The following is a 23,002-nucleotide window of genomic DNA, read 5'->3' as shown; positions in this document are numbered from 1 at the left end:
GGGGCCCAAGATTCTTTCTCTGTGTGCTTTTACAGTTGCTTCTGGGGACCCACTGGACCCTGAGACAAAGTGCTCTAGTTCTTTTCTTCAGATGCTGACATGTACATCCATCTGCATTTTATGACCTTACAATCAGATAGGCAGGGGTGTCCTTGGTGTAGTAGGCTTCTCTGTCTGCTTTTGTCCTTTTCATCTTTTCTATTTTTATTTTTTTCCATTTAAAAGAATTTCTTTATCAGGGGATTAATGATTTACAGTTGACAGTAAAATACAATGTTTACAACAATTCAACCCCCACCAGGTCCTCCTCTGGCATCCTGTTCCAGAACCTGAGTCTTCCACTGCACTCGCCCCCCCGCCCCCTCCCCAGGGTCTTTTTCTTTGGTGCAATACACCAACTCCAGTCCAAGATCTGCTTTGTATTTCTCCTTCTGTCGTTGTTTTTCAGCTTCGTCCGACGAATGAGGTCATCCCATATTCATCCTTCTCTTTCTGACTTATATCAATTAGCATGATTCATTCAAGCTCCATCCAAGATGAGGTGAAGAAGGTGAATTCACGGGACTTCCAGGAAGCCTGGCCATGGAACAACTGGGACCAAATTGCCTCTCCTCTCAAAGTAAAAAGTACTACAATGAGACAAGGTGGGTCTTCTTCTTCAGATACTTTATGGCCTTACAATCAGATAGGGAGTGGTGTGCTTGCTGTGGTAGGCTTCTCTGCCTGCTTTTGGCCATATCTTCTTTTATATTATTATTTACTTTTCATTTTTAAATAAATTTCTTTATTGGGGGATTAATGGTTTGCAGCCCACAGTAAACGACAGTAGTTTGTACATGCATAAAATTTCTCAGTTTTCCTCATAGCAATTCAACCGCCACCAGGTCCTCCTCTGCCATCAAGTTCTAGTACCTGAGCCTTCCTCACCCTCCACCGCACCTGGCCCAGAGTATTTTACTTTGGTCCAATACACCAACTCCAGTCCAAGCTCTGCTTTGCATTTTCTCTTCTGTTGTTGTTTTTCAACTTCTACTATGAGTGAGATCATCCTATCTCCACACTTCTCTTGCTGGATAATCTCATTTAACATGATTCATTCAAGCTCCATCCAAGATGAAGTGAAGGTGAAGTCACCATTTTTAATAGTTGAGTAGTATTCCATTGTGTATATACCACAACTATCTCAGCCATTCATTTATTTTATTTACTTAATTAATTTGTTTATTTTTATTATTGCCCTCAGGGTTATTGCTGGGTCTCAGTGTCAACAGTATGAATCTTCAGTTCCCAGTGGCCATTATACTTTTCTTTTTTTGTCTCAGCCTCCAACAGATGGGGGGAGTTTTTTTTGCTATGAGTCTCTCTCTCTGTGTGTGTGTGTGTGTGTGTTTCTCTCTCTCTGTCTGTTTCTCTCTCTCTGTCTCTCTCTTTTGCCTCCAGGTGTATCAATTGGGCTGTGTGCCTGCACTATGAATCCACTGCTCCTGAGGCCTTTATTTTCGATAGGATATATATGTTTGTATATAATCTTTCTTAGTCACTCATTTGTAGTGGATACCTGGGTTGTTTAGAAGTTTGAGCTATAGTGTTGTATGAAAGGAGAGAAGGTTAGCACTCCCCTTGACAAGGATGGAAGAGGCTTCGGCCTGCAACACACATATGGTTAAGGCATTGCCACCTACTTCGTGGCATCTAACCGCCGTTTTTGGATAGGGCCCACTTTCCCGTATGCATCTCCCAATCCAAACCAAATAATATTGCATCCGCCGATCACAACCTAACCAATGCAACGATTGCCACCTCAACATGCTTCACTTCAGACTGTGTCCAGAGACTTCACGTGTGGAATGACAACCCTTCAGCTTCATTACTCGGGTGAGACCTTTCCTTTTATAGTATACTCTAATTTCATCTCAGGTAGTTCACTTTCTAACAAAGTCCCATAACCTAGATATACACCAGTTTCTGTGAGAGAGAGCTTATCTTCACACGTACCCATAAACTACAGCAAAATATATACCTGAAAGCAGAAGTACACTAGAGTTTGTAGTGAGTACCTCCCTAACACTTCCTCTCCACTATTCCAAGCTTGGGATCCATGATTGCTCAACAAATTGTTTGGCTTCGTATGTTAACTCTCTTTTCAATCACCAGGTTCCAGATGCCACCAGGATGCTGGCCAGGCTTCCCTGGATTGAAGACCCCACCAATGTGTCCTGGAGCTCAGCTTCCCCAGAGACACACCTTACTAGGGAAAGAGAGAGGCAGACTGGGAGTATGGACCGACCAGTCAACGCCCATGTTCAGCGGGGAAGCAATTACAGAAGCCAGCCCTTCTACCTTCTGCAACCCTCAACGACCCTGGGTCCATGCTCCCAGAGGGCTAGAGAATGGGAAAGCTACCATGGGAGGGGGTGGGTTATGGAGATTGGGTGGTGGGAATTGTGTGGAGTTGTACCCCTCCTACCTTATGTTTTTGTTCAGTAATCCTTTCTTAAATAAAAAATTTAAAAAAAAAGAAGTTTGAGCTATAAAAATTTTGTGCTGGTAGCAGCAGAGGTATACACAGATCATTTTGCATGAGTGTGTTTGACTTTTTTTTTTTTTTTTTAGCATATATCCCCCAGGAGAAGCATTGCCAGTTCATAGGGCAGGTGCATTTATAGTCTTCTGAGTGTTCTCCAGACTGCTCTCCAAAGGCGCTGGACCAATCTACATTCCCACCAGTAGTTCCGGAGGGTTTCTTTGCCCACAAAACTTATCAAGAATTTGTTGTGGATTTCCATTCTGATGTATGACATACTTAAAAGGGTGAAGTAGTATTTTATTGTTGTGCTTTTTAAATATTTATAGTCTTCATTCATTTTTTGGATTGAGACCTCCAGAAATCAAGAGGAGAGGGGGAGAATGAGTGATAGACAGACAAAGAGAGAAAGACACCTGCAGACCTACTTCACCACTCATGAAGCTTTTCACCTGCAGATGGGGACTGGGGACTCGAACTTAGATCCTTGTGCATTGTAACATGTGCGTTCAATCAGGTGTGCCACCACCCGACCCATTTTTATGTTCTTTGGATAGAATCCTAGGAGGTTTTCTCTTCTTTTTGATTGAATATTTTTGTTTATTATTGCACCGAGACCTTGAGAAATTGAGAGGGGAAGGATATATATATATATATATATATATATATATATATATATATATATATGGAGAGCGAGAGAGAAAGTGACAGAGAGACACCTGCAGCACTGCTTCATCACTCCTGAAGCTTTCCTCCTGCTGTTGGGGTCCAGGGGCAAGTGTGCTATGCCACCGTCTGGCCTCTGCAAATATATTTTTTCTTTTTTAATTTTTTTATTTATAAAAAGGAAATATTGACAAAACCATAGGATAAGAGGGGTACAGCTTCCCACAGTTCCCACCACCAGACCTCCGTATACCATCCCCTTCACTGATAGCTTTCCAATTCTTTAACCCTCTGGGAGTATGGACACAAGATCATTGTGGGATGAAGAAGGTTGAAGGTATGCTTCTATAATTGCTTCTATAATTGCTGAACATGGGCGTTGACAGGTCGATCCATACTCCCAACCTGTCTCTCTCTTTCCCTAGTGGGGAAAGGCTCTGGGGGAAGCGGAGGTCCAAGGCACATTGGTGGGGTTGTCTGTCCAGGGAAGTCTGGTCGCATCCTGCTAGCATCTGGAACCTGGTGGCTGAAAAGAGAGTTAATATACAAAGTCAAACAAATTGTTGACCAATCATGGACATAAAGGCTGAAATAGTGCAGATGAAGTGTTGGGGGGGGGTCCTCAATTTTGTAGATAGCTAGTAGGCATATTTTAGTTATATTTCAAAGGGCCTGTAGCTATGCTAGTGGTTTTTTTCTGTTTGTTTGTTTGTTTGTTTTTGCCTGTGCCTGAAATCTGATATGCAGGTGGATCCTAATTATTGTCTGGGGAGATGGTGTCATGGCTGGGAAAAGGACCAGAAAGCTGGATCAGGGAAGAGAGTAGCTTCCTAATATGGGAAAGGGAAACCACATCGATTTGATGTGATCTGGGGCTCTGCAAATATTTCTATAGAAGACAGTTCTGTCCCTGTTTTCTTTCAAGTGTCACAGCTGCCCCTGGGTTTAAAAGGAGACTGAGAACCATGCAGGACATAAGAAGTAAGCTTTTTTTAAAAAAAAATAATAACATCTCTTCTTTTTAGATTTGACTTATTTATTAATGAGAAACATAGGAGGAGAGAGAAAGAGCTAGACATCACTCTGGCACATGTGCAGCCAGGGTTTGAACTCAGGAACTCATGCTTGAGAGTTCAATGCTTTATCCACTGTGCCACCTCCCAGACCACAAGGAGTAAGCATTATGATGCCCATTCAGTACCCACAGGGACCGCTGTTGCCTCTGGCTGTGGATTGGTTTTGCAATGGGGGTGTGGCATTCAGGATTCATAGTGTTGGCAGATTGGTGGGAGCAAAAGCAGCGGGAACTTCAAACTGGAGCGCGCAGAACCAGAGAGGGGCGGCTTCAGGCAAACAGCCAAGGGTACATGGAAGTGGAAGCCGCCACTAATGGGCAGGTTACCTCTCAGCCTGTAGCAGTTAGGCAGTGGAGGCCCAGCTCAGACCCTGGTGGTTTCCTGACCCCTTTTGTTTCCTGTTCCTGCTTTTCCCATTTCACAGGGATTTCATACTTTCGTTCTTTGTTTCTTTTGTTTGTTTTTTCTCTTTTCCTTTCCTTTTTTTTTTTTTTTTCTTCCCTTCCAGCGTTATTGCTAGGGGCTGAGTGCCTGCACTACGAATGTGCTGCTCCGGTGGCCACATTTCTTCCGTTTTATTGCATGGGACAGAGAGAAATTGAGAGGGGAAGGCAAGGAAGAGAGGGAGAGAGAAAGAGAGGCTCCTGCAGACCTGCTTCACCACTTGTGAAATGTCCCTCCCTGAAGGTAGAGAGCCAAGGGCTGGAACCCAGATCCTCCAGCGGGTCCTTGTGTTTCCTACTATGTGCGCTTAACCTAGTGTGCCACCGCTCTGCCACTTGAACCAATTTCCCAACATCATTTGTGTAATAAGTTTTGCTTTGTCCATTTAATGTTGTTTAGACGATCTCATCCAAAGTATGTTGAGATGTGTGATGGTAGTGGTGTTGGTGTGTGTGTGTGTGTGTGTGTGTGTGTGTGTGTGTGTAGTGTAGTGTTTAAGGAGTTATTTCTGGCCTCTCAGTTCTATGCCACTGGTCTATTTGGCTGTTTGTGGTCTAGTACCAAGCTGTTTTGATAACAGTGACTATATTGTACTTTTTGAGGTCAGGACTCATAAAGCCTCCATTCCCCTCAAGATTGGATTGGTTGCCCTGGGTATTTTCTGTGTCTGGATACGTTTTTGTATTGTTTATTCTGCTCCCTAGCAGAAGTTTGATGGAGCCTTGAAAGGAATTGTGCTGGATCTGTATATGGCTCTGGGTATAATCATCTTTCTGACAATGTTGATAGTTCCAAGACAAAGAAATGGAAAAACCTAGTCTTTTCTTACTGGAAATGTGGTCTCCTTTTTGTGCTGTGCAAGACGGTCATCATGTTCTGGAACCTGATCATCCCCCATCACTCCTTGGCTCAGAGTCTTTTACTTTGGTACAATACACCAACTCCAGTCCAAGTTCTGCTTTGTATTTTCCCTTATTTTGTTGTTTTTCAGTTTCTCCCTATGAGTGAGATCATCCTATAGTCATCCTTCTCTTTCTGACTCATCGCACTTAAGGTGATTCATTCAAGCTCTATCCAAGAAGAGACGAGGAAAGTGAATTCACCATTTGAATAGCTGAGTAGTGTTCCATTGTGTATATATAGCACAGCATTCTCAGCCACCCATTTTTTATTTTATTTATTTTTTAATTCTTAAACTTTTATGATAGGATAGAGATGGAGGGAAATTGAGAGGGGAGAGGGAGATAGCAAGTCACAGAGACAGAGAGACACCTGTAGCCTTCCTTTACCACCCTTGAAGCTTTCCCCCTACAGATAGGAACCAGGGGCTTGAACTTGAGTTCTTGTGCACTTAAATGTGAGCACTTAATTAGGTACATCACGTCCTGGCCCCCTATTTATTTATTATTATTATTGCCATCAGGGTTGTTGCTGGGGCTTTTTGTCAGCAGTATGAATCCTCAGTTCCCAGTGGCCATTTTTCTTTTCTTTTCTTTTTTGTCTCAGCCTCCAACAGTTGGGGGAAGAATTTTTGCTGTCTCTCTCTCTCTCTCTCTCTCTCTCTCTCTCTCCCTCTCCCTCTCCCGCTCCCCTCCCCCCCCTCTCTATATATATTTACCTCCAGGTTTGTCACTGGGGCTCATTTTCTGCACTACAAATTTACTGCTCCTTAGGCCTTTTCTTTTTCTTTCAATTGTTTTGATAGTTTCTCTCTCTCCATATATATATATTACCCCCAGGTTTGTCACTGTGGCTCATTGTCAGCACTACAAATTCATTGCTCAATAGGCATTTTCTTTTTTCTTTCAATTGTTTTGATAGCTTCTCTCTATATAAGCTTTCTTAGCCGTCCATTTGATGTTAGACACTTGGGTACTTTCAAGTTTCAGCTATTACAAATAGTGCTGCTAGGAACTGAGGTATACCCAGATCTTTCTGGATAAGTGTGTTTGATTTTTTTTTTTAGGCTATATTGTCAGGAGTGGCATTGCCAGTTCATAGGGTCAGTCCATTTCTAGCCTTCTGAGCGTTCTCCAGACTGCTCTCCAAAGGCACTGGACCAATCTACATTCCCACTAGCATGGCCAGAGGATTTCTTTGCCCACAAAACTTCTCTAGCATTTGTTGTGGCTTTCCTTTCTGATATATGATATTCTTAGAAGAGTGATGTAGTATCTTATGATTGTTTTTTAAAAAAATATTATCTTTATTTATTTAATGGAGTGAGACAATCAGAAATCAAGAGGTAAGGGGGATATAGAGAGGGAAAGAGAGGGAAACCTGAAGACCTACATCACCACTCATGAAGCTTTCCCCCTGCAAGTGGGGAGTGGGGAGTCGAACCTAGGTCTTTGCACATTGTAACACGTACATTCAATCAGGTGTGCCACCCCTGGCCTAAGTTTCTATGTTTTTTGGATAGAATCTAGGGGATTATCTTTTCTTTTTAAAAAATATTTTTAATTATTTATTTTCCCTTTGTTGTGCTTGTCAGAGATTATCTCTTCCCTTTTCATTAAATATTTTTGCTTATTATTGGACAGAGTCCGTGAGAAATTGAGATGGGACAGAGGGAGAGAGAAAGTGAGAGAGAGAGAGAGAGAGAGACCAAAAGGAGAGCTCATGCTCATGGTGGTGCTGGGCATTGAAACTGGTAGCTTGGAGTCTCATATGTACGAAAGTGTCCTTTGCATAGATATTATACTGTCCTTCCAGACATCGGATAGGTGTTTTTTTTTTTCCCCAATCTCAGTTTATTATTGGAGAGAGACTGTCAGAAATCAAGAGGAAAGGCAAGTTAGAGAGGGAGAGAGACAGGGAGATGTAGGGGTGCAGGTCAGGGAATAAACGGTGGAAAACCTCATAAAACTTCTTCTGAGACAAACCTCATAGTAGAAACTATGAACCAGCGATGAGAGCACAAATCCCGCATGCCATGTACTGTGAATCAGCTTCAGAGGCCAAACCTCCATGGGATACATGCTGAGACACAAGCTCCCTGAGGAGAATCTCAGTATGTACCTGCCACAGAGGACATCCCCACTGCCTCTGACCTTGTCACAGTCCTGATTAGAGAATGAGACAATGTCTCAGTCCATAATCCAAACAATTCCACAATTGGGTGAAGGATCCAAATTCCTGGGAAATTTTGCCACAGTTCGCTGTATAATTTTGGCTCTAATAAATGTGTCCACCATTCTGTTTCAGGCCATTACCTGAATAGTTCCAAGTTTTCTTGCTCCAGAATGGTTTCATTTTCCTTCCTTCCTTACTTCTTTCCTTCCTTCTTTCCTCCCTTCCTTCCTTCCTTCCTTCCTTCCTTCCTTCCTTCCTTCCTTCCGAACCTTGTAGGGGTTGGACTGTACTGCAGACTCAACTGTAAAGTGGGCTTCCCACAGAGAGACCCCTACAGACCTGCTTCACTATTCGCAAAGCTTTGCCTTCGCAGGTGGGGACCGGGGGCTTGAACCTGGGTCCTTGCACACTGTAACATGTGTGTTCAATCAGTTGTGCCACCACCCGGCTTCCAGATGGGTGTTTTTCTTTTCCCTGGCTAAATCCCTAGGAGAGGGATTGCTGGGTTACATAAGGTAGGTCCATTTCTGGACATCTGCGGAATCTCCAGACTCTCTTCCATAGGGGTTGGACCCACTTACTTTCCCACCAGCAGTATAGGGGAGTCCCTCCCGCCACAGCCTCTCCAGATGTTGATGTTTCTGTCTTTTCTAGCATATGACATGCTCACTGGTATAAACTGGTATCTGCTTGTTGTTTTCACTGGCATTTCTCTGGTCATCAGTGGCTTTGAGCAGTTTTGCCTATGTCTGTTGGCCCCTTGAGTCTCTTCTATGGAGACGACTCTGCACATATCTAGCCCCCTACCAGTGGGGCCATTTGTCCTTTTCCCACTGAGATTGGTGTGTTCATTGGATGTTTTGCTGATCGGGCCTCTGTCTGATGTGTGACACATAATGATTTCCTCCTACACTGTGGGGCGGGGCCATGCGGTGGGGGTGGGCTTTTCGTTAAGGTGGTGATTCCCATTACGCTTCAGAAGCTGTTCAGTCTGATGTTGTCCCATTCGTCTTATTTTTAATTTTGTCTTCCTAGCCATTGGATTTGAATCAATGGAGATGTTGTTGCAATAGCTCTCCTCTCTTTCTCCCTCCCTCTCTCTCTCTCCCTCTTCCTCTCCCTCCCTCCCTGTCTCTCTCTCTCTCTGTCTCTCTCTCTCACACACACACAGACACACAAACACATTTTTCATATTTTAAACATTATTAGTTATTTAATATTGATTTTCAAAATTACAAGATAAGAGGGGTACAACTCCACACCATTCCCACCTCCAGTATTCTGTATCCCCTGTCCCTCCACTGTAAGCTACAGCTGTTCTCCTATGGTTGCAGATGGGGGTTAACTATTATTTCTACAACTATCTGTCTAGATGTGTATATATTTTCCCCTATGGTGGCGTCTTCTCTTCCTTTCCAGATCACACATACAGCCGTTACTACATCTAGATGTCCTTCGCTTTTCCTCCTCTCTCTCTCTCTCTCTCTCTCTCTCTCTCTCCATGTCCTGTTGAAGCTGGAGTTTAGAGCTCTCTCTCGGGTCATCTTCCCTCTATTCATTCTCTCTCTCTCTCTTCCTCCCTCCCTCCTTCTTCTCTCTCTCTCCCTCCTTCCTCCTCCTTCTTCTCTCTCTCTCCCTCCTTCCTCCTTCTCTCTCTCTCCCTCCCTCCTTCTTCTTCTTTCTCTCTCTCTCCCTCTCCCCTCCCCCTCCCCCTCCCTCTACCCCTCCCCTCCCACTCTCCTCCTCCCTCTTCCCCTCCCTCTCCTCCTCCCTCTCTCTCTCTCTCTCTCTCTCACTCTCCCTCCCTTCCTCCCTCCCTCTCTCTCTCTCTCTCTCTCTCTTTTCTTTAGTGGGGATTAATGGTTTACAGTCAACAGTAAAATACAGTAGTTTCTGCATGTGTGACATTTCTGAGTTTTCCACATAACAATTTACCTCTCTCTAGGTCCTCCTCTGCCATCTTTTTCCAGGACCTGAACTCTCCTCCACCCCACGCCTCCTCAGAGTCTTTTACTTTTGTACAATACACCAACTCCAGTTCATGTTATGCTGCTGGAATTTGGTTTTAGAACCCTCTGGCCTTTCTTTCTTTCTTTTTTTGCTTTCAAGATTATCGCTGGGGCTTGGTGCCTACACTATAAGTCCACGGCTCCTGTGGCCATTACTATTTTTTTCAGTTTTTTGGATAACAGAGAGAAGTTGAGAGCAGAGGGAAAGAGGGGGAAGGAAAGATATATACCTGTAGAGATGCCTCAGCACTTGTGAAGTGGTCAACCTGCAGGTGGGGAGCAGGGGTCTTGAACCACGTCCTTATGCTTTGTACTATGTGTGCTTAACCCTGTGTGCTCCCACCCGGAGTCAATATCTGGGAATAATTCCCCTATAATCTCTCTTTTGTTCTTTTTTTTCATTATTGGGGATTAATTGTTTACAGCCAACAGTAAAATAAAGAAGTTTCTACATATGTAACTTTTCCCAGTTTTCCACATTAACAATTCAACCCTCTCTAGGTCCTCCTCTGCCATCATATTCTAGGACCTGAGCCCTCCCCCACCCCACCCCAAAGTCTTTCACTTTGGTGCAATACACCAAACCCAGTCCAAGTTCTCTTTTGTGTTTTCTAATTTTTCAACTTTTTAAAACATATTCTTAATGATGTAATAATGCTTGATAGGATTGTGGGATAAGAAGGGTGTAATTCCTTATACTTTCCACCTCCAGAGTGCCATATACTATCCCCTCCGTTGGAAGGTTCCCTATTCTTTATTCTTCTGACAGTATGGACCATGGATCTGTATGGGGTCCAGAAGGTGGGAGGCCTGGCTTCTGTAATTGCTTCTCCACTGGACATGGGTGTTGGCAGGTCGATCCACAACCCTTGCTTATCTCTACCTTTCCCTAGCGGGGTTAGGGCTCTGTAGAGGTGAAATTCCTGGACACATTGACCCAGTCGTCTGCCCAGGGAAGTCAGGATGGAATCATGATAGCATCTGCAACTTGGTGGGTTTAGTTCAAACTATTTGTCCCCAAAGGACACAGGATCATCTTTTCAAATTGCAGAGTAGTATGCCACTGCTTATATATTCCAAAACTTTAACTTGTGACTTGTCAGTGAGCACTGGGATAGATTCCACTCTTTGGCTTTTTGAATAATGTAACTATAAACCTAGGAGTGCATGTGTCCCTTTGAAATGTTGTTTTCTTGTCCTTTGGATATACACCTAGGGTTGTACCTTTTCTTCTCCTTCTTCTTCTTCTTCTTCTTCTTCTTCTTCTTCTTCTTCTTCTTCTTCTTCTTCTTCTCCTTCTCCTTCTCCTTCTCCTTCTCCTTCTTCTCCTTCTCCTCCTCCTCCTCCTCCTCCACCTACTCCTCCTTCACCTCCTCCACCTCTTCCACCTCCTCCTCCTCCACCTCCTCCTCCTCCACCTCCTTCTCCTCCACCTCCTCCTCCTTCTCCTTCTCCTTCTCCTCCTCCTCCTCCACCTCCTCCTCCTCCACCTCCTCCTCCTCCACCTCCTCCTCCACCTCCTCCTCCTCCACCTCCTCCTCCTCCACCTCCTCCTCCTCCACCTCCTCCTCCTCCACCTCCTCCTCCTCTACCTCCTCCTCCTCTTCCACCTCCTACTCCACCTCCTCCTCCTCCACCTCCTCCTCCTTCACCTCCTCCTCCTCTTCCACCTTCTCCTCCTCCACCTCCACCTCCTACTCCTCCACCTCCTCTTCCTCCTCCACCTCCTCTTCCTCCTCCACCTCCTCCTCCTCCTAAACCTCTTCCTCCTCCTCCTCCCCCTCCTCCTCCTTCTTCTTCTTCGTCTTCTTTTTTCATAAATTAAATAGGATCCTTTCAGTTTCACTCTAGGCTGTAGCAAGAGATCTCATCGTTCCTCCCAGATGCATGATATACCATTAAGTTTGTATGCCATGACTTAGTTAGCCACACATCTGTCATTAAACATTTGAGTTATTTCTAATTTTTTACTGTTACAAATGGTGCTCCTGTGGACATAGGTGTGCATAGATCTCTTTGAATGGGTGTTTTTATGTTCTATGGATAGAATCCTAGGAGATTTTTTTTTCTTTTTTGAATATTTTATTTATTATTGGACAGACACCAGGAGAAATTGAATGGTGAGGGAGAGAGAGGAGAGGGAGAAAAAGCAACAGAGAGACACCTGCATCCCTCCCAGCTTCACCACTCCTGAAGCTTCCCCCCTGCAGTTGGTGTCCAGGGGCTTGAACCTGGATCCCTGTGCACTGTAATGTGTGCGCTAGAAGAGGCGCACCACCACCTGGCGTCTGGATATACTTCGACAGAGGAGAGTTCTGGCCCTGTTTGCCTTCAAGTTTCACAGTTCCCCGTGGGCTTAAAAGGAGACTGAGAACCACGAGGGGCATAAGGAGTAAGCTTTACAATGCCCACTCTGTACCCAAAGCAACCACAGTTGGTCTAGGCTGTGGATTGGCTTTGCTTTGTGGGCCTGGCTTTAGGATTCATAGTGCAAGCAGATTGGATGGGAGCAAAAGCAAGGGAACTTCAAACTAGGCCTCTGGGTTGGGGTGGTGGTGGGGGGGAGGATGAGGGCTTGAGGAGTGAGACATCTAAGGGCACCTAGAATTGGAAGGGTCTACTAATGGGCTGTTCCCTCTTAGCCTTCAGAAGTGGGTAGTGGAGGCCCAGCTCAAACCCTGGTGGTTTCCCGATCCCTTTTGTTCCCCATTCCTGGTTTTTCCATGTCATAGGGATTTTATACTTTAGTTATTTGTTTTTCTTTTTATTGGGGAATTAATGTTTTACATTCAACAGGAAGTACAATAGTTTGTACATGCATAACATTCCCCAGTTTCCCATATAACAATACAACCCCCACTAGGTCCTCTGAATCCTTCTTGGACCTGTATTCTCCCCACCCACCCACCCCAGAGTCTTTTACTTTGGTGCAATATGCCAATTCCATTTCAGGTTCTACTTGTGTTTTCTTCTCTGATCTTGTTTTTCAACTTTGGCCTGAGAGTGAGATCATCCCATATTCATCCTTCTGTTTCTGACTTATTTCACTCAACATGATTTTTTCAAGGTCCATCCAAGATCGGCTGAAAACGGTGAAGTCACCATTTTTTTACAGCTGAGTAGTATTCCATTGTGTATATATACCACAACTTGCTCAGCCACTCATCTGTTGTTGGACACCCGGGTTGCTTCCAGGTTTTGGCTATTACAAATTGTGCTGCCAAGAACATATGTGTACACAGATCTTTTTGGATGGATATGTTGGGTTCCTTAGGATATATCACCAGGAGAGGAATTGCAGGATCATAGGGTAGGTCCATTTCTAGCCTTCTGAGAGTTCTCCAGACTGTTCTCTACAGAGGCTGGACCAATTGACATTCCCACCAGCAGTGTAGGAGGGTTCCTTTGACCACACACCCTCTCCAGCATTTGCTGCTGTTACTTTTTCTGATGTATGACATTCTCACAGGAGTGAAGTGGTATCTCGTTGTTGTCTTTATTTGCATTTTTCTGACAATCAGAGACTTGGAGCATTTTTTCATGTGTTTCTCGCCCTTTTGGAACTCTTCTGTGGTGAATATTCTGTCCATGTCCTCCCCACATTTTTGGATGGGGCTATTTGTTGTCTTGTTGTTGAGTTTGGCAAGCTCTTTATATATATTGGTTATTAAACTCTTGTCTGATGTATGGCATGTAAAGATCTTCTCCCATTCTGTGAGGGGTCTCTTGGTTTGGGTAGTGGTTTCTTTTGCTGTGAAAAAGCTTTTTAATTTGATGTAGTCCCATGGGTTTATACTTGCCTTAGTCTTCTTTGTAATTGGATTCGTTTCATTGAAGATGTCTTTAAAATATATGCAGAAAAGAGTTCTGCCAATATTTTCTTCTAAGTATCTGATGGTTTATGGTCTAACATCCAAGTCCTTGATCCACCTGGAATTTACTTTTGTATTTGGTGAAACACAGTGGTTCAGTTTCATTCTTCGGCATGTTTCAACCCATTGTTTCCATTTGTTGAAGAGACTCTGGTTTCCGCATTTAATAGTCTGAGCCCCTTTGTCAAAGATTACATGTCCATAGGTGTGGGGGCTCACTTCTGGGCTCTGAATTCTATTCCACTGGTCAGTGTGTCTATTCATGTTCCAGTACCAAGCAGTTTTGATGACAATGGCCCTATAATGCAATTTGAGATCTGGGAGTGTGATGCCTCTGGTTCTGTTCTTTTTTTCTTCAGATTGTTTTGGCAATTCTAGGTCTTTTCTGGTTCCAGATAAACATTTGTAGCATTTTTTATATTCTCCTAAAAAATGTGCTTGGGATCTTGATGGGGATAGCATTAAATTTGTAGATGGCTCTGGGTAGTATATTCATTTTGATGACGTTAATTCTACCAACCCATGAACATGGAATATCTTTCCATTTCTTTGTGTCTTTTTCAATTTCCTTGAGTAGTGACTCATAATTTTCAGTATATAAGTCTTTCACTTCTTTGGTTAGGTTTACTCCTAGATATTTTATTCTTTTTGTTGCTATAGTAAAAGGAACTGATTTCTGGATTTCAATTTCTTCTAGCTTAGTGTTTGCATAGAGGACTGCCACTGACTTTTGAATGTTAATTTTGTAGCCTGACACCTTACTGTATTGCCTGATGATTTCCAAAAGCTTCTTGCTGGATTCCTTAGGTTTTTCTGTATATACTACCATGTCATCTGCAAATAGGGAGAGTTTGACTTCTTCTCTTCCAATCTGTATCCCTTTAATTCCTTGCTCTTGCCTGATTGCTATGGCAAGAACTCCCAACACTATGTTGAATAGTAATGGTGATAGTGGGCAGCCCTGTCTAGTAACTGATCTGAGTGGAAATGCTTCCAATTTTTCACCATAGCGTATGATGTTGGCTGTAGGTTTGCTATATATAGACTCCACTATCTTCAGGATTTTTCCATCTATTCCCATTTTCTGTAGTGTTTTGATCATAAAGGGATGTAGTATTTTGTCAAAGGCTTTCTCTGCATCTATTGATATGACCATATGGTTTTTGGTCATGCTTTTGTTGATGAGGTGGATCACACTGATTGATTTATGTATATTAAACCAACCTTGCATGCCTGGGATAAACCCCACTTGGTCATGATGAACAGTCTTTTTAATATACTGCTGTCTCTGGTTGGCTAGAATTTTGTTCAGTGTTTTAACATCTATGTTCATCAGAGATATTGTTCTGTAGTTTTCATTTTTGGTTGTGTCCCTGTCTGCTTTTGGTATCAGAGTTTTGTTGGCTTCATAGAAGCTGGCAGGGAGTACTCCAGTGTCTTCAATCTTCTGGAAGACTTTTAAAAGTAGAGGTATTAGGTCTTCTTTGAAGGTTTTATAGAATTCATTTGTAAAACCATCTGGTCCAGGACTTTTATTTTTGGGGAGATTTTTGCTAACTGTTTCAATTTCGTCAGCTGTGATGGGCCTGTTCATGTTATCCACTTCCTCTTTACTTAGTTTTGGAAGTTGGTAGGTATCTAGGAAATCGTCCATTTCTTCCAGGTTCTCTAGCTTGGTGGCATGTTGTTCTTCATAGACGCCTCACATGATATGTTGAATTTCTGTGGTGTCTGTTGTGATATCTCCTTTTTCATTTACTATCCAATTTATTTGGGTCTTCTCCCTTTTTTGTTGTGTGAGTCTGCCTAAAGGTTTGTCGATTTTGTTCACTCTTTCAAAGAACCAACATTTACTTTCGTTGATCTTTTCTATGGTTTTCTTATTTCAGTGTTATTTATTTCTGCCCTAACTTTAGTGATTTCCATCCTTCTGGTTGCTTTAGGGTTCCTTTGTTCTTCTTCTAGGCCTTTAAGATGTGCAATCAGGCTGTTTATTTGTGCTTTTTCTTGTTTCCTAATGTGTGCTTGTATGGCTATTAACTTCCCTATCAGTACTGCCTTAGCTGTGTCCCAAATATTTTGATAGCTTGTGTCTTCGTTTTCATTGAACACTCGAAACATTTTGATTTCTTCCTTTATGTCCTCTTTGGCCCAGATGTTGTTAAGAAGTGTACTGTTGAGCTTTCACATTTTTGGACTATTACTAGTCTTTTGTTGATTGTTAAGTGTTAGTTTAATTCTACTGTGGTCTGAGAAGATGCCTGGGATGATTTCAGTGCTCTTGAATTTGCTGATGCTGACTTTGTGGCCTAACATATGGTCTATCCTTGAGAATGACCCATGTGGATTTGAGTAAAATGTGTATTCCAGTTCCATGCAATGAATGACTCTGAAAATGTCCAACAGTTCTAGTTTCTCTATCTCTTCATTTAGCTCCCTTATGTCTTTATTAATTTTCTGCCTGGGTGATCTCTCAAGTTGAGAGAGTGTGGTGTTCAAGTCCCCTACTATGACTGTGTTGCTGTTAATATATTGCTGTAGTTCTTTCAGTAGATGCTTGATGTATTTAGATGGCTTCTCATTGGGTGCATAGATGTTAATGATTGTTAAGTCCTCTTGATTGAGTGATCCTCTGAGCATTAAGTAGTGTCCATTCCTATCTTTTTTAATCTTATCTATTTTAAAGTGTATCGTGTCAGATATGAGAATAGCTGTTCCTGCCCTTTTTGTTGGGCCATTGTCTTGTATGATAGTTTTCCATCCTTTCACTTTGGGTCTGTGTTTGTCTTGTTGAGTTTGGTGGGTTTCCTGTAGACAGCATATTGTTGGGTTGTATTTTCTGATACATCTTCCTACTCTGTGTCTTTTAATTGGTGAATTCAGGCACTGACATTTACTGATATCAAAGATTCAAGATATTTTAATGGCATTCTTGTAGTGTTTTAGGGTGTTCTGATATATGACCTATTTATGGTGGTCTGACTGTTTATAGAAGACCTTTCAGAACTTCTTTCAGGGCAGGCTTGGTGATAGTTGATTCCTTCAACTGTTGCTTGTCTGAGAAGGTTTTGATGCCTCTATCTAGTCTGAATGACAGTCTATCAGGATATAGTATTCTTGGTTGAAAGCCTTTCTCATTGAGCACTCGATAGATGTCTTGCCATTCTCTTCTAGCCTGTAGTGTTTGTGTGGAGAAGTCTGATGCTAGTCTTAGGGGTTTTCCTTTGTAGGTGACTCTTTGTTTTTCTCTTGCAGCCTTCAGGATCCTTTCTTTATCCTCATTCCTTTCCATTCTAAGTATGATGTGTCTTGGTGTCTTTAAGTCTGGGTTACTTCTGTTTGCGACCCTCTAGGCTTCTCAAACCTTGGTTATACCATGATTTTTTTCAAGGTCCATCCAAGATCGGCTAAAAACGATGAAGTCACCATTTTTTGCAGTATTCCATTGTGTGTATATATACCACAACTTGGTCAGCCACTCATCTGTGGTTGGACACCTGGGTTGCTTCTAGGTTTTGGCTATTACAAATTGTGCTGCCAAGAACATATGTGGGCATCTAATCTTTGACAAAGGTGCCCAGACTAATAAATGGGGAAAGGAGAGTCTCTTCTACAAATGGTGTTGGAAACAATGGGTTGAAACATGCGGAAGAATGAAACTGAATCACTGTATCTGGCCAAATACAAAAGTAAATTCCAAGTGGATCAAGGACTTGGATTTTAGACCAGAAACTATCAGATACCTAGAGGAAAATATTGGCAGAACTCTTTTCCACATACATTCTAAAACATCTTCAATGAAACGAATCCAATTACAAAGAAGACTAAGGCAAGTATAAACCTATGGGACTACATCAAATTGAAAAGCTTCTGTACAGCAAAGGAAACCACTACCTAAATCAAGAGACCCCTCACAGAGTGGGAAAAGATCTTTACATGCCATACATCAGACAAGAGTTTAATAACCAACATATATAAAGAGCTTGACAAACTCAACAACAAGACAACAAATAGCCCCATCCAAAAATGGGGGGACGACTTGGACAGAATATTCACCAAAGAAGAGTTCCAAAAGGGCGAGAAACACATGAAAAAATGCTCCAAGTCTCTGATTGTCAGAAAAATGCAAATAAAGACAACAACGAGATACCACTTCACTCCTGTGAGAATGTCATACATCAGAAAAGGTAACAGCAGCAAATGCTGGAGAGGGTGTGGGGTCAAAGGAACCCTCCTACACTGCTGGTGGGAATGTCAATTGGTCCAACCTCTGTGGAGAACAGTCTGGAGAACTCTCAGCAGGCTAGAAATGGACCTACCCTATGATCCTGCAATTCCTCTCCTGGGGATATATCCTAAGGAACCCAACACATCCATCCAAAACGATCTGTGTACACATATTCCTAGGTATTTTATTGATTTTGCTGCAACAGTTGAGTGGGAGTGATTTCTGGATATCCTCTTATTTGGATTTAGTGCTTGTATAGAGAAATGCTACTGATTTTTGTACATTTATTTTGTAGCCTGACACCTTGCTATATTGCCTAATCACTTCCAGTAGCGTTATGCTTGGTTCTTTAGGTTTTTCTGTGATTACAATCATATCTGCAAATAGTGAGAGCTTGAATTCTTTCCTTCCAATCTGTATTCCTTTGATTTTTTTCTCTTGCCTGATTGATATGGCAAGAACTTCCAATACTATGTTGAAGAGTAATGGTGATAATGGACAGCCCTATCTCATCCTTGATCTAAGGGGGAATACTTTTAGCTTCTGTCCGTTGAGTACGATGTTGGCTGTTGATTTGCTCTATATGGACTCTACTATCTTGAGGAATTTCCTATCTCCATTTTTTGTAGTGTTTTGAGCATGAATGGGTGTTGGATTTTGTCAAAGGCTTTCTCTGTATCTATTGTGATAATCATGTGGTTTTTGGCTTTGCTTTTATTGATGTGTTGAATGACATTGATTGACTTATGTATGTTGAACCAGCCTTGCATTCCTGGGATAAATCCCGCTTTGTTGTGATTAACAATATTTTTGATATACTGTTGTATCTGGTTGGCCCGGATCTTCTTCAATATTTTGGCATCTATATTCATCAGATATACTGGTCTGTAGTTTTCCTTTTTTGTCATGTCCATATCTGCTTTTGGTATCAGGGTGTTGTTGGCTTCATAGAAGGTGGAAAGGAATCTTCCTGTTTCTTTCACCTTGTGGAAGAGCTTTAGAACTATAGGTATTAACTGTTTCCCGAAGGTTTTGTAGAATTCATTTGTGAAGCTATCTGTTACAGAACTTTTGTTGCTGGGAATATTCTTAATATTTTATTATTCTTAATATTTTGATTTCTTTGTCTGTGATTGGTGCATTTAGGTTTTGTAGTTCTTCTTGGTTCAGTTTTGGAAGGGCATATGTTTCTAGGAATTCTTCCATTTCTTCCTGATTCTCTAGCTTGGTGGCATATAGTTCTTCATGAAAGTTTCGCATGATTTTCTGGATTTCTGTGGTGTCACTTGTGATATCTCCTCTATCATTTACAATTCTATTTATTTGAGTCTTCTTCCCCCTTTTTTAGTGAGTCTGGCTAGGGGTTTTTCAATCTTGTTTAGTTTTTCAAAGAACCAACATTTGGCTTCTTTGATCTTTTGTATGGTTCTCTTATTTTTGATGTTTATTTCGGCTCTAATTTTATTGATTTCCATCCTTCTGGTTGCTCTAGGGTTCCTTTCTTCCTCTTCCTCTAAGTCCTTAAGGCATGTGGTAGCATCATTTATTTGAGCTTTTTCTTGTTCTCTAATGTGATTGTATGGATATGAGTTTCCCTCTCAGTACTGCTTTAGTTGTGTACCAAATATTTTGATAGCTTGTGTCTTCATTTTCACTTGTTTCCATGAACATTTGAATTTCTTGCTTGAGTGCCTCTCTGACCCAGCGGTTCTTAAGCAGCATGTTGTTGAGTTTACAAATTTTGTGACTTTTAGTAATTTTCTGTTTGTTGTTGAATGTTAGCTTTACTCCACTGTGATCTGAGAAGATACTTGGGATGATTTCAATGCTCTTGAATTTGTTGATATTGTCTTTGTGGCCTAACGTGGTCTATCCTTGTTATGTGCTGTGTGGATATGAAAAGAATGTGTATTCCTGTTTTGGGGGGTGGAGAACTCTGAAAATGTCCAGGAGGTCTAGTCTGCCCATCTCTTCTTTTAATTCTCTTGTTTCTTTGTTTGATTCTCTGCTTCGTTGATCTGTCTAAGTGTGAGAGTGGGGTGTTGAAGTCTCCCACTATTATTGTATTACTATTGATGTATTTTTGTAGTTCTTTCAGTAGGTGTTTGACCAAGTGCAATTCTTTCTGGGGTCTGTTTCACTTACAAGTAGAAATAAGCTCCTGTGAAGACTGAGTTTTAAGTCATGATAGTGTTAGGAGGTTGGGGAAATATTCTCCACCCCTCTGGGGGATGGTGGTGCTAGTGGTGGTGCTGGTGCTCTTCTTCCTCCTTCTCCTTTTTAAAAGGAGACATTAGGGAGTCGGGCTGTAGCACAAAGGGTTAAGCGCAGGTGGCGCTAAGCTCAAGGACCGGCGTCAGGATCCCAGTTCAAGCCCCCGGCTCCCCACCTGCAGGCAGGTCCCTTCACAGGCAGTGAAGCAGGTCTGCAGGTGTCTGTCTTTCTCTCCCCCTCTCTGTCTTCCCCTCCTCTCTCCATTTCTCTCTGTCCTATCCAACAACAACGACATCAATAATAACTACAACAATAAAACAACAAGGGCAACAAAAGGGAATAAATAAATAAAATAAAATATAAAAAAAATTTTTTTAAAAAGGAGACATTAACAAAACCATAGGAATGAGGGGTACAACTCCACACAATTCCCACCACCATATCTCCGTATCCCATCCCCTCCTCTGATAGCTTTCCTATTCTTTATCCCTCTGGGAGTATGGACCCAGGATCATTATGGAGTAAAAAAGGTGGAAGGTCTGGCTTCTGTAATTGCTTCCCCACTGAACATGGGCATTGACTGGTCGATCCATACTCTCAGCCTGCCTCTCTCTTTCCCTAGTAGGGTGGGGCTCTGGGAGAGTGGAGCTCCAGGACACATCGGTGGGGTCGTCTGTCCAGGGAATTCTGGTTGGCATCATGCTAACATCTGGAACCTGGTGGCTGAAAAGAAAGTTAACATACAAAGCCAAACAAATTGTTGACCAATCATGGACCTAAAGGCTGGAATAGTGCGGATGAAGTGTTGGGGGATTCTCCATCTTATAGATAGCTAATAGGCATATTTTAGTTATATTTCAAAGGGCCTGTAGCTATACTAGGTTTTTTATTTTTCTTCTGAGCCTGAAATCTGATATGCAGGTGGATCCAAGTTATTGTCTGGGGAGGTAATGTCATGGCTGGAAAAGGGACAGAAAGCTGGATCAGGGAAGAGAGTAGCTCCCTAATATGGGGAAAGGGTATAAATATTGTTGACTGTAAACTCCATCAATTTGATTTGGTCTGAGGCCCATATTCAGCTTTGGAGCCTATGTGACCTCTGCATCCCTGTAGATCTGAGCTCACATTCTGTGGTCATGAGTAGGAACATTCCACGCTGCCCCAATATCAATCCATCTTCCTCAGTTCAGAGGATGGAACATTCTCTACCATTGTTGATCCAAGTTGAGGGCAAGGTTCTATGGGGGGCCCACAAAGGGGTCTATTTTCTGGTTCCTTATAGTTTCTCCTTCTTCTTTCTCCTATTTTCTTTCTCCCTTTTTGCAAGAGATAGATAGAGATAAAGATAGAGATAGAGATAGAGATAGAGATAGAGATAGAGATAGAGATAGAGATAGGGATAGAAACCATAGCACCAAAGCTTCCTTCTATGTTGTGGAGTCTGGGCTTCAACCAGGATCACACATATGGCAAAGAAGAGGACTAAGTGAGATATCTCACTGACTCCCTCTAGGTCCTTCTTGAACCAAAGGAATAATTCATACACCAGATAGGTCAGTGTAGGAAACAAGTCAAGGTTTCAGTAAATATTTTCATGGAGAGACCATAACAAAACATAGGTTCCCACAATGCTGAGATGTCAGGAGGGCATTTGATGCTTGAAATGCTGCCTTCAGGGACTGAAGGGCAGGATCTGGAAGTGACAAAGAGGGGAAAGAAAACCACAGTCACTTCCTTTTGGAATAAGAAGACTAAGGGCGTTAAGATAAGGGTGAGATAATGGCTCAGTTCATAGAAACCAGGCCCAGTCTAGGGGCTGCACGATTAATTCAAAAAAAATCTGCACACCACAAAGGTGATTCTTAAAAATACCAGCTTTGTGAGACTTCCTGAGATACATTTACGGACAGAGGGCTTGAGGGAAAGGGTTACTTATCTTTAAAAGAAAACAATGTGTGAGGCAGAGGTTAGATAGCATAATGGTTATGCAAATAAATTCTCATGTCTGAGGCTCCAAAGTCCCAGATTCAATTTCCCACACCACCATAAGCCAGAGCTGAGTAGTGTGGTAAAAAAAAAAAAAAAAAAAAAAAGCAACAATGTGTGAACTTCTTCCTTTCCCTAGTCTTTTCTCTTTGTACATGGCTATGTGTAGCAGCCGTGTTACAGCTACAAGGTGACAAACATGAGGATGGATGTCCTTACCAAATCTGAAGACCCCTCAATCACTCAAGATTCATGAAGTGAGATCAGACATTTACCCTACCATTCACTTGTTTGACTTGTGGCTGGATGCATCCTCACTGAGCCAGGATTCTGGTGTGGACAGGGGCCACAGATCAGGGACCTCAGAGATCAGCTGAGGACAAGGGCAGGAAGCTGAGGCCAGAGCTTGTGTTTCATGAGTTCATACCAAGAGCATGAAAGGTCTTGCCCATCTTCCCTCCTATTTCTCTCTCTCTCTCTCTCTCTCTCTCTCCTTCTCCCTCCCCTCTCCCCCCTCTCCCACATAAGTAAAGAGGTTGACTAAGAGAGAGATCAAGAGAGTGATCCTGATTAGAGCCAGGTTTGTCAGTCCAAGTAGACTAGGATAGGCTCTGATAACAACCAGAAACAACTTGATTTCTTACTTACATCAAATGTGCAGCACAGGTTGAGTAGGGTTTAGCTCACAGAGTAATAGTGGTTTTATTTTGGCATACATGCAGTCACATAGCGCTAGAGTGAGAAAGAACTGTGCTCTGTCTCTAAAAGTTTGTTGCCAACTCAAGCCCTATGGCCACACCCAACTGTAACTGGAGCAGGAAGTACAGTCTCACTATGTGCCTGGAAGGAAGATCTGTTTGTAGCTCTGGCTGCTCACAGCACTCATCTCTAATCCATGCTGGGCTGTT

General features: G+C 42.4%; 1 non-coding gene across 1 annotated transcript; it reads left to right on the top strand.

Moving 5' to 3' along the window:
- Nucleotides 1-1,585: 1,585 nt before the first annotated feature.
- Nucleotides 1,586-1,708, top strand: LOC132536672 (U6atac minor spliceosomal RNA). Its single transcript, XR_009548159.1, has one exon. It is a non-coding gene; the product is annotated as a U6atac minor spliceosomal RNA (small nuclear RNA).
- The last annotated feature ends 21,294 nt before the right edge of the window (nt 1,709-23,002 follow it).

This window comes from Erinaceus europaeus, unplaced genomic scaffold (assembly GCF_950295315.1).
Source record: "Erinaceus europaeus unplaced genomic scaffold, mEriEur2.1 scaffold_267, whole genome shotgun sequence".
In the NCBI taxonomy this organism is placed as follows: domain Eukaryota; kingdom Metazoa; phylum Chordata; class Mammalia; order Eulipotyphla; family Erinaceidae; genus Erinaceus; species Erinaceus europaeus.
The sequence above is the reverse complement of the archived record's forward strand: the minus strand, read 5'-3'. Positions and strand labels throughout refer to the sequence as shown.